Source organism: Loxodonta africana, chromosome 6 (genome assembly GCF_030014295.1).
Source record: "Loxodonta africana isolate mLoxAfr1 chromosome 6, mLoxAfr1.hap2, whole genome shotgun sequence".
Lineage (NCBI taxonomy): Eukaryota > Metazoa > Chordata > Mammalia > Proboscidea > Elephantidae > Loxodonta > Loxodonta africana.
Window position 1 is genome coordinate 1687142 of NC_087347.1, and position 12231 is coordinate 1699372.

The 12231-nt window shown below is 45.0% G+C and overlaps 1 protein-coding gene across 5 annotated transcripts in view; it reads left to right on the forward strand.

Moving 5' to 3' along the window:
• Positions 1-12231, forward strand: part of HDLBP (high density lipoprotein binding protein) — a 73278-nt gene that overhangs the window by 20907 nt on the left and 40140 nt on the right. The gene's annotated exons all lie outside the window — the stretch shown is intronic.

Sequence of the window (12231 nt, forward strand, 5' to 3'; positions counted from 1 at the left end):
CTTTCTGGCGCTTTCTGTCCATGCTGCCCCCTGTTGTCCTTCTCTCCGTTCCCCACACGCCCTGGAGACTGTGCATGTGGTACGTACAGGGAGACTTCTTCCGCCTTGCACACCACATGGACTTCACGTACGGTCACGGCCTCTTCTGCTCAATCAGTCTCCCCTTTATGGACCGTCTCAGCTTTTTATTTCTCTCTTTTTCTGCCTAATGCTTGCGTTTCCTGTCCCCTGCTCACCTGAGTGGGGTCATCTTACCTGCCTGCAGTTTGCCATAGGATGCTCCTGCCCCTGGGGCCAGCGACTGACCTGAGTGCAGCCCACCTGCTTCTTCACCTTCCCTAGCCCTCCTCCTCGGGTGGACTGGCTGTCCAGCAGCAGGACTGAGAGTTTGTCTTTTACCTGCTAGCTTTCATTCTTGGTGGGCGAACAGCCCAGATTCTGCTCCCCGGCTTACCTTGTCAGTCTTCTTCCTCTATAGACTAGTGCCCTTAGCTGAGTTCAGCATTTCAGTTGTCAAACACAGGTCACGGTGAAATGTCTCTGCTTTGGCCTGGTTGAGGGACTTGTATTAGTGCAGCTTAATGTGGAATTAGCTCCTTGTGGGAACAGCTATGCCACTGAAGTTTTCCAATAAGTCTTTAAATCCAAAAATGAGGTTTACTCCCCAGGAGCAGACGTGTAGGGAGGATATTACTGAAAGGTAAATGTAGCCCCACCTCATTTAAAAGTGAGGAGACAGCCCGAGTGAGGGGGCGCGACACCAGCCTCACCGAGGAGGAGTGAGGGGGCGCGACACGAGCCTCACCAAGGCGGTGCTGCCTTGCCCTCTCAGTGCCTGTGGTGGCTCAACACCCTGGAGAGGAGAGGCTCTGAGGGCCTGGTTTCTCTGATGTTGTGTCCTTTTTAGCAAAGCGTTAAGTTCTGTTTGAATGAGACTGGTCCTAAGAGTAATTTTTAAAGTTTTTAAGTATTTCTACCCATGCCTTTAGCTAGCTTTGTATCCATAGCAAAGATCTTTATAAACGTGAACTAAGCTAATTCTAGCCCATGGAACTTTTCTATGTAAATTGTAGCAAGAAGAAAATCTTCAAGTATCAATTATCACTCTTGGTCAGACTTGGAATTACTTTGTTTCTTATGGTTTTATGTGACTTATAAAAAAAAAAAAATTTTTTTTTTTTCTTATAGTAGGAAGGGGTGGCGTAGTGGTTAAGTGCTACGGCTGCTAACCAAAGGGGTCGGCAGTTCAAATCCACCAGGCGCTCCTTGGAAACCCTATGGGGCAGTTCTGCTCTGTCCTGTAGGGTCGCTGTGAGTCAGTAATCGACTCAACAGCACTGGGTTTGGTTTGGTTTTTTGATAGTAGGAAGATTAAAGGGTTTTTTTTTTTTTATTGTAGAACTGAGAGAGAAGATTCCCTCTCCTTCCCATTCCATTCCAGACCTACCTTTGCTGCCCTTCTCTTCACAGAAGCACCGTTATAATTTAAGGGGGTACATGCTCCAGACCCATGGCCAGGAGTATTTGTCTGCAGGAGTTGCTCTGAAACGCCGCTCTGTGGTTCAGGATGGTGGTCCAGCGCTGTCATGCCACGCGTGGGTCACACGGTGCATTTCTGCTGGAACGCAGCCATTTGTTTGTGTCTTTGAAGAGTCAGTCAGAATTTCAGGATTGAAGAAGACTGTAAGGCGGCGCTTCAGCCAGACAATCACCTTTTTGGGCTGTGCTTCACCTGTGGGCATGGCGCCGCCCGTTGCCTTCCAGGACACAGCCTTGGCCTCTCCCAGGGGGGCATGTACCTCTCAGAGATCCTTCCCCTGTGCTGATGGAACCACGTCCCTGCGTCCCCCGCCCCCCTCGTTCTGGCTGTGTGTGCGGGTGGTGAGCCAGAGATCAGCCCCTCTCTGCAGGCTCTCCAGATACTTGAAGGTAGCGCCGTGTGTCTTCCGGCTCCCAGGAGTACTTACGGGTGACTGTAAAGTCTCATTCTTCTCGTGACCACCAGTCTATCACAAAGAAATGAACAACAATAAAAAAAGGAAAAAGTTTTACTTCCAAGCGTTAGCTGATAGCATTGTCTGATGAGATAAAAAAAAATAGCAACGAAAATCTTGGGACTGCCTTTCGCGGAGTTACAGTAGTTAATGCTGCTTCGGGGCTGCTTTTTTTTCATTCCTTAATGGAAGTGTCTTGGTTTTCCTGATGTGGCATACCTGCTGAAAAAGCAAACCAACCAAAAAATACAGAGCTTTCCCCCTCCCAAAGATAGCTCTCTTGAGCACTAGCATGTGTCCATCCAGAATTTGTATACCTGGTAAAACACACTTGTCTTGGCAAGTGGTATATGAAATGATACTGTTTTTTTATGTCCCCTTCCAGCTTAACAATACACAGTTTCACGATGTACTAGCTGTCTTGTCAGGTCCATCAATTTAGTCCCCCTGCGCAGCTGCCAATGTGGGTGTTTCTCAGAACCTGGTTCTGGGCTCCCTGCTCTTCCGGTTCTGTTCTCAGTCACTTGAATGCCGCCTAGAGCTATTTCTTCCACATACAAACACCTCTCTCCCTCTCTGTTTTCAACACAAATGCATTTCTGTGAAATGCCGCTTTGCATCTTTTGAGCATTTTTTAAAATAGGTTGTTGGAGTCACCTCTTTCTGGGAGCCTTTGAGACTGTACCACAGCTCTGAGCATTCGTGGTGGAGGAAGTATTTCCATGACTGCTGAGCGCTCAAACGTTGCATTTTTTTTCCCCTAATATAAGTTTAAGGGTCACCGTGAATCCGAATCGACTTTTTGGCAATGAGTTTGGATTTTTGGTTTTTAATGTAAGTTTGTGGAGTCCTGCGTGGTGCACACAGCTAAGCACTCAACTACTTTGAACCCAACCAGAGCCGCTTTGGAAGAAAAGCCTGGCAATCCGCTTCAAAAGGCAGTTCTGCCCGGTAACACATGGAGTTGCCATGAGTCAGGGTCACCCCAGTGGCAGCTGGTTTGGTTTTGGTTTTCATGTAAGTTTATTCATTTTAAACAAGAGATTCGTAATAAATGATTGGAGTTTTTTTTTCCATTAAGACTGCTTATATACAGTTTACTAGTAAGATAAAAACTCCCTCGTCGGATTACATTTCCGCTTTAGTTTGGGAAAATTAGCAACTCCAGCAGCGCTGCTCAGTAGAAATATAACAGGAACCACATACACGATCTTAAATTTTTTAGTAGCTACCTTAAAAGTAAAAAGAAACAAGTGAAGTTCATATCAGTAATACATTTTGTTTAACCCAATATATCCAAAATGCCATCATTTCAAAATATAATCAGTAGAAAGATTATTAATGCAATTATTTACATTGTGTTCTTTAGTAACGAGTGTTCACAATGTAAGCAGTGTTCACAACCTGGTGGTACAGTGGTTAAGCATTCGGCTGCTAACTGAAAGGTCAGGGGTTCAAACCCACCCAGCTGCTCCGTAAAGATGTAGCAGTCTACTTCCATAAAGATTGTTGTTGTCGGGTGCCGTGGAGTCAGTTCAGACTCACAGCGACCCTGTGCGCAACAGAACGACGACCCTGTGCGCAACAGAACGACGACCCTGTGCGCAACAGAACGAAACACTGCCCCCCGGTCCTGCATCATCCTCAAAATTGTTGAGGATGCTTGATCCCATTGTTGCAGCCAGTGTTGAGGGTCTTTCTGTTTTTTGCTTACCCTCTGCTTTGCCAAGCATGATGTCCTTCTCCAGGGACTGGTCCCTCCTGACAACATGTCCAAAGCATGTGAGACGAAGTCTCGCCATCCTCAGTTCTAAGAGCATTCGGGCTTTACTTCTTTCAAGACACCCCAAAGACACCATAGGGATTACAGCCTTGGAAGCCCTATGGGGCAGTTCTGCTCTATCCTACAGGGTTGTTATGAGTCAGAATTGACTCGATGGCAGTGGGCTTGGTTTGATTTGGTCCACAATGTGCTGTGTATTTTAGACTTACAACACATATTATTAGTTCAGCCTAGCCACATTTCCGGTGTCCGTAGCCATATGTGGCCATTGGCTACCGTACTGGCCACCACGGCTCTGAAGTCTGTTTCATTTCTGGGAGAATTCATTAATTTACCCTTTTGAACCAGACAGTTGCCCCACACTCTTTTTAAAGGAATTGTAAGGTGTAGTCATTCAACACATGTTATTGAATTAGGCTCTAAGTAAATTAATATTATTGTTTACTCAGCTGTGTAAGTATGTGCTGACTACTTCAGTATTCATAGAATTAAGGTTGTAGAGTACAACATTGAATGTATCCACTTAGCGGCACGTGGTGTGTTTATGTAGTGAAATTAAACGCTAATATCCCCAAATGGTGAGGGGATGGGACAGGTTCTTTTACAGACGTTATCGTCCTTGATCTTTTTAACAACCTAAAAAGGCCCCAAAAGTTACAAATGCAAGACGTAAAAGTCGAGGGCAGAAACAAGCAGCCAAGGTGACCCAGGCAGTGTACGAGCAAGCATCTGAGTCCGGATGCCCTTTGTACAGCTTGTTCTCACTCTGGGTGCCTGGGTGCCTTCCTGGCTTAGCCCAAACATACGGTGAGTTAGGTTTTCACGTTACGTAGAAACATGAATCTAGGAAATAAGTAAGGTTAACAGTGTCATTGAAGAAAATACTGCTGCTGTTTCTGTCACTTCCTGAAAAGAAGTGAAACTGACAGAATTAGCAAGTGGGAAAAGAACAGGGCAATGTAAAGGGAAGCGGGCTTCAGCTCTGCTTTTCTCTCGTCTGAACTTGCACTACTTAATTTAGGGAGACAGAACTGGAGGGGTGAACGTGTATATGGTAATAAAGATGATCTCTGAGCCAAAGAAAGGAACCTAGCTTTAAAAAAGTTTGCTGTGTTAATTTAGGTCTGTTACCACAGTTAATTTTATGTTAATAGAAACCCGTTGCCGTCAAGTTGATTCCGACTCTCGGGTGACCCCATGTGTGACAGAGCAGAACTGCCCTATAGGGTTTTCTTGGCTGTAATTTTTATAGCAGCAGATTGCCAGGCCTTTCTTCTGTGGGGCTGCTGCATGGTTTCAAACTGCCAATGTTTAAGTTAGTACTTGGGTGCAAACTCTTTGTGCCACCAGGGACATCATTTTATATTAAGAGCCAAATAGAAATGACCGTAATCGTAGATGCTGTCAAGAGGATGGAAACATCTCTTTCCTTTTCCTGAAACAGATGACCACCATGCTCGGTATGAGGGAGTGAGCAGGCGGAGACGTGCCCATCTCTTAGCACCAGCTCCCTAAGTATGGCGCTGTGACTGAGCAGGGGCCATTCCTGACTGACAGGGAACCACGGCTTGCACAGCTTAGGAGATGCCCTCCGGCCCCCTGCACCTCCTGACCCCATTGGCTTGGCCCCTCTTGGTAACTGGTTAAAGAGAGGCTCATCTTGGTGAACCATACACATCAGTTACTGTCTCAGTGTGGTTATCCATGGACAAGTAGGTTTAAAATTGCTGGCTTTTACTGACAGAGTACTGATGACCACCCGGGCACGCGTTCCATTTGCTTGGCTGGGTGACCCTCTTCCTCACGTGTGTATCTGGAAGTGGTGGTGTTCTCATGAGGCAGGCATCTGTGAGAGGTGTGAAGGAAGGAACTGGCTTATTTCTCATGCAGATGGCCAGTTTTTCCGGAGCCATTTGTGTGTCAGTCCCCTCCTGATGTGTGAGGCGGCCTCTGGCCTGGGTAATGGCAGGCCCATCATCCCAAGTCTGCCCTGCACCAGTGCCAGGCTACCTTAATTACTTAATTACTAAAACTCGCTACCATGGAGTCAATTCTGACTCAGAGTGACCCTTTAGAGTGTAACTTCCCCACGGGCTGGCTTCCCAGGTTGTCACCTTTACAGAAGCACACTGCCACATCTTTCTCCCGTGAAGCTGCTGCTGCCTTTCAGTTAGCAGCCAAGCGCTTAACCTCCATACCCAGGGCCCCTGCCTTGATTTCTAGAGCTGTAGAACCCTGATGTTTTGGGAGGGCAGGTCCTCCTGCACCTTGCTTTTCTTTGGAGTCATATTGGTTATTCTGGACCCTTGGTCTCTTGTAGGAAGTTTAAAATCAGTTCCTAAAGTTCCACCACAAAAACAAAACAACAAAACTTGTGGGGTTTAGGTTGCATTTGCGTTGAATTTTTAGCCTAATGAGGGAGAATTACAACCTTTATGATTAAGTGTTTCTGCAGGTGAACACAAGGAGCCGAACTAGCCTTGGCTGCTAACTGAAAGGTCGGAGGTTTGAATCCACCAGCTGCTCCTCGGGAAAAAGATGTGCAGTCTGCTTCCATAAAGATGACAGCCTTGGAAACGGTGGGGCAGTTCTCCTCTGTCCTCTAGGGTCATTATGAGTCTCAATGGACTCAACAGCAATGGGTTTTGTTTTTTTTTTCTTACAGGTAAATAGAGCACATCTCCATTTATTTAGGTCCTTTATATAATGCTGACAAAGCTTCTTGTAACAGCCGCCATAAATCATCTCTTACTAGATTTATTTCTTTTTATCTTCTCTTTCTATAGCTGTTGTAAATGTGATTATAAGGCAATCTGCTGAGAGTTTGTTGCTGGCATTTTGGAACATAGTTGATTTTGTGTGCATTGATCTTGTTTCCAGCAAACTTAACGGCACTTCTTAATGAGTTGTAAGAGCGTGTCATTAGATCGTTCTGAGTCTCCTTAGAGAGTGATGCTGGCAGTTTCTTTTCTAGCCCTCACACCTTTCTCCTTCTTGCCTTGCTACCCCGGCCAGGCTCCTAGCGTAGGGGAGAGTAGACTCAGTGCAAGGTGCACCCTTGGCTTTCTCGTGGCCCAGATGTGGACACTGCGAGTGGGCTTCCTGGTGGCCCAGATGCGGACGCTGCGAGTGGGCTTCCTGGTGGCCCAGATGTGGACGCTGCGAGTGGCTGCCCAGATGTGGACGCTGTGAGTGGGCTGCCCAGATGCGGACGCTGCGAGTGGGCTTCCTGGTTGGTGGCCCAGATGTGGACACTGTGAGTGGGCTGCCCAGATACGGACGCTGCAAGTGGGCTTCCTGGTGGCTCAGATGCGGACGCTGCGAGTGGGCTGCCCAGATGGGGACGCTGCGAGTGGGCTTCCTGCTGGCCCAGATGTGGACGCTGCGAGTGGGGTTTCTGGCAAACACCCTTTCCTCGCAGTTGTAGTTTTTATCAGGAGCACTGTAGGTATTTCACCCTTCTGAGGTGATTACATCAGTTTCCCTGGTGCTTTTTTTTTTTTTTTTATTAATGTGGTGAATTGCCTCCACCTATTTTACTGTTGTGCCACCTCGCGTTGCTGGGATAAACTCAGCTTTGTTATGATATATGTTTTTACATTTCTGGGTTCAGTTTGCTGCGATTATTTTGGGCTTTTTCTTCTGAGTACCTAGGTGAGGTCCTTCCTCGCATTTCTGTGTCTGGACGGGGTCTCAGAGTTTACTAGGTTTTCATGGAGTCAGGAAGATACCTCTCAGGGCTAGTTTACAAAATCTCTGCCTCTGCCGTTTTGTCGTGATTTTTATATTTCTTCCTTTCAACGTGGAGAGGACTAGTTGTTCAAATTTTCTACTTCTAATTGACTCAATTTGGGTAACTTGTTTTTCTAGAGATGGCCTATTTCATCTGTTTCAAGTTTTTGACAATACTTTTCTTGAAAGAATTCTTGCATGATTTTCAAAGTCTCCGTTGCGTCTGTGGTTTTGTCCTCCTTTGCATCCCTGATAAAAAATCCCTGATACTGCCTATTTATTCCTTTTTCTTCTTTGATCATTCTCGCTAGAGAGCTGCCTGGTCTTCCTAAAGACTCAGCTGTAGGTCTTGTTTATCCTCACTCGCTCCATGGGAGAAAGATGTGGCAATCTGCTTGGTAAAGACTTAACTGTCTTGGAAACCCCATGGGGCAGTTCTTCTCTGTCCTGTAGGGTCACTACGAGTTTGAGTTGGAATCGACTCGACGGCAGTGGGTTTGGTTTTTGGTTTAGTGTATGTTTTCATTTCATTAATTTATTTTTATTTCCTTCTACTTTCTTTAAGCTTATTTTATTTTCTAATTTCAGGAGAAGCTAGAAGGAGGATGACTAGCTTATTTTAATTTTTTCCCTTTTTACTGACGTGATGGCTTAAGATTAGAAACTTGCTTCCAGGTGACACTCTTGCGTCACCCCACAAATTTGGGACGTAATAGCTTTCTCGTCCACTTTTCATAACATTTTCAGATTTCTCCTTTGATCCATGAATTATTTAGGAGCAAATTTTTAAATGTCCAGACTTTTAAAAATTTTCAAGTCGACTTGTAATTGATTGTGTTGTGGTCAGAGAACGTAATTGTTACGGTGTTAATTCTTTTCTATTTGTTAATTATCTTTTTGCCTTAGCGCCTAGACAACTATTTTAAATGCTCCATGTATGCTCGAAAATAATGTGTCTTTTCTAATCATTGGGTAAAGAGTTATACATGTCTAGCTAAGTAGGTTTATTAATTGTGTTGATTGAACCTTCTGTATAATTTTGGAAACCCTGGTGGCGTAGTGGTTCAGAACTCGGCTGCTAACCAAAAGGTCAGCAATTTGAATCCACCAGACTCTCCTTGGAAACCCTGTGGGGCATTTCTGTTCTGTCCTATAGGGTCGCTACGAGTTGGAATAGACTCCACAGCAATGGGGTATGCTATTTTAATCTCCATAATCAATGTTGCCAAGAGAGTTTGGTCAGTCTTCTCTGTAATTTTGAATATATCAACTTCTAGTAATCTATCAGCTTTTAATTTACAGATTGTATAGCTATGTCTTTAGGTACATACATAATCAGGATTAAATTTTTTATTCTTGACCTACTTTGCCCTTAAGAATGCTTCTTATGTACAGTCCATTTTATCTGAAAATAATATCACTAACCCAACTTTCATTTGGTGGGCATTTCCTGTGGTTCCCCCTTCATCCCTGTGTTTTCAGTCATTACATCCTCATGGTTCAGGGCTTTTTTGAATAGCTTATAGTTGTATATTTTAAGCGGCCAGTTGATTCTGTTCAACACTTACTTAGATTACCGACATACTTGATTCATTTCTTTCACCATGTTTTGTGTTTTATTTACCATGTTTTTTCCTTGCTTTTGATATTTCTCTCGCCTCCTATTTTCTTTTTTAATAATTGGTAATATAAAATGATGTAGCCAGTAAGTAATAGTGTACAGTGTAATGAGTACCTCTGAACCTGTGGGCATCTAGAACATTGCCAGTAATTTCCATTCGAATGCCATTGCTTTGAGAAACTGTCTTTATAGGTTACCTTTCATCATTCATTCCTCACGAAGGCTAAAATTGGTATCTCTTGGAAACTCTATGGGGCAGTTCTACTCTGTCCTCTAGGGTCTCTATGAGTCGAAATCGACTTAACAGCAGTGGGTTAGCCTCTCCCCAGATAATCTAAGGATCGTAGGATATTGCAGCTTCAGTCTCCGCTTCCCACTTTATGTATTATTCTTGCCTAGTATTTTAATTCTATCTTATATTTAATTTCCTTCAAGTTATTATTGTTGTTATTAATTAGCATATGGTCAATGCTTGTTTCGGTTTACCCAGGTTACTGGTTTCTCTGTAATAATAATTTCTGCAGGTCTCCCTGATAGATGTCACTTGGTAGTTGTGAGCTCCGGTGGTGCAGTGGTTAAGTGTTCATTTGGCTGCTTTAATTCCTAAACCCTGCTACCTGGGAATGTGCCCTTGTTTGGAAATACAGTCTTTGAATATGTTACCAGTTGAATTAACATGAGGCCATACCTGGGTAGGATGGATCCTAATCCAATCCCAGTGTTATAAAAGAGACAGAGAGAGATAGAGACTCAGGGAAACCCACTGTGACCATGGAGTTATGCTACAGCCACAGACCAAGGGACACCCGGGGCCACCAGAAGAAATGAAGAGAGACCTTTCTCTAGAAGCTTCCAAGAGAACACAGCTCAGCGGACACATTGATTCAGACTTCTAGCCTCAAGGCTGTGAAACAACAAATTTCTGTTGTTTACATTTCAGTTTGTGGTGTTTTGTTATAGGGGCCCAAGGAAACAGATGCGGTAGTTCTTAATGCAGTGATCTGTTGATAGTAATTGTGTATATTTGTCTGAATGTGCCCTTATTTCATTCTCATTAGTAAATGAGATGTTGAGTTCTAGGTTAATAGTTAACTTCCTCACCATTTGAGAGTTGCTATTCTGTGATCGTCTAGTGTGTAGATGGTCTTGCCGTGAGGAGGTCTGCCCTCAGTCTCATTATGTTCTTTTGTTGATAACCGGTCTCTTCTCTCTAGCTGCTTTTAAGATTTGGTCTTGTCTTTGGTGTCATGCGTTTTGGTGTGGGTTAGTTTAAATTATCCTTCCAGCCACCCTTTTTTTGTTTTTTGGGGGGAGGATTTTCTATCTTTATGTTCAGGAATTTTCTAAGCAATTATTTCGTCTCCAATCTTTTTGTTTTCCTCTTTTAGAACTCCCTTTAGATGTGTTGGGCTTTCTCATCCTCTCATCTGTGGCTCCTGACCGCTTTCATATGTTCCATCTCTTGGATTTTTTTGGTTTTTTTTTTTGTGTGTGTGTGTCACCTTTATGTCTTAGATCTTTAAATCATTTAAAACTTTTTTTTATCATGTCAATCTGATAGTTCTGTCATCTGAAGTTCTTGAGTCTAACTCTATTCTAGTCTTCCTATCCTTTGAATTTTGGACTTTTCGTTTTTTTACAGGGAGGATAGCTCTGTGCATATCCTGTTCGGCCTGGCTTGAGGTGTATTCACTCCTGAGTGGAATTGCTCTCTGTTTTGTTAATTTCTAGGTTTGGGCTATGGTTCTTAGATGCACAGGGGGTTTTAGGAATTTGCTTCCCAAGCCCGAATGGTTTGCTGGTCCCCAGTCACTGGTTCCCAGATGCCTCCTCTCCGGCACAGGCCAGGCAGAGAGCGCCCGGCAGCCTCCTGGTGCTCCTGGACTTTTCTTTTTTCTTTGGATCTGCCTTCCTTGGGGTGGCCCTTGGGGACCATGGCTTTGAGTGGGCATCTTTGTTCTAACCTCTCACCTTGACAGGCCTAGAGTTTCTCCCCTTCCCCTTGAGGACTGAAAAGCCAGACATTACAGGCTGATAATGACCTTTGCAGGCAGCCATAGTCCTCACACGTTACCTCACCTGGATGTTACTGGAACGGAAGTCCTGAAATTTGTCTTTAAAACCATTATTTTTGATGTACTAAGGCTTGCTGGGAAGAAAAACTGGTCAGAAGGGATGGTTTGTACCACACATGGAACGTTTGATTTTGTACTTCTGGTAGCTTTGTTTTTTAACCAACTCTTTAAGGCCTCCTATGCCCACAGCCATCTACCTGTGTTGACTTCTCAGCTTCACTGAAAGTTCCTTGGCAGTGGACCTGTTGACTGTTCCTGAATTTCGTAGCCCTTCTTCCTCCCACCTCATTCCCCACATTTTTTTGAGTGCTGAGCCCTCAAAAAAAAAAAAATTGCAATAAACTAGTACGAGTTGCTAGTTGAGTATCCCCACGTATTACCCACAACTGCAGTAGTAACACAGAGGGGGGTCTCAATGCCTCCTTGGTGCCTAGAGAGGCTCCCGTAGGCTTCAGGGGGTCCGCCCTGCCCAGGCTCCACACTGGTAATTCAGCACTGCTGTGATGATGGTGTCCTCACCCCTTCTCTGCGTTGCCTTGGGTTTCTCCCCAGGTGATCTCCTGCTGTGCTTTGGCGTCCCTGTGGCTGTGTGCTGCTGGCCCCAGACCTCTCCACCCTCCACACTGGTACACACAGTTGCCGACTTGACATCTCCTCTTGGCCATCCCTGACCTCACTGCCCAGGTCAGAACACCTGAGTTTTCGCATGCCCTTCCTCATCTCATCTTTCAGGCTCCCAGTGTCTGTGAGGGTAGACACATCTATGCCATTCTTGACTTCTTTCTCTTACCCCCACAGGCTCCTCTGTCCCTTGGGCAGATACCTCTGTGATGTTCCTGACTTCTTTCTGTCACCCCCACATCCAGATAATACAGAAGGAAATTCTTGGTGCTGCCTTCCAAGTTGACCCCAGGCCTGGCCACCAGTGTCTCCCACTGCTGCCAGCTATAATGCAAGCCACTGTGTTCTCTGATGGAACAGCTGCAGTAGCGGCCCAGCCACCGTCTCCTCCACACAGGGTCAGAG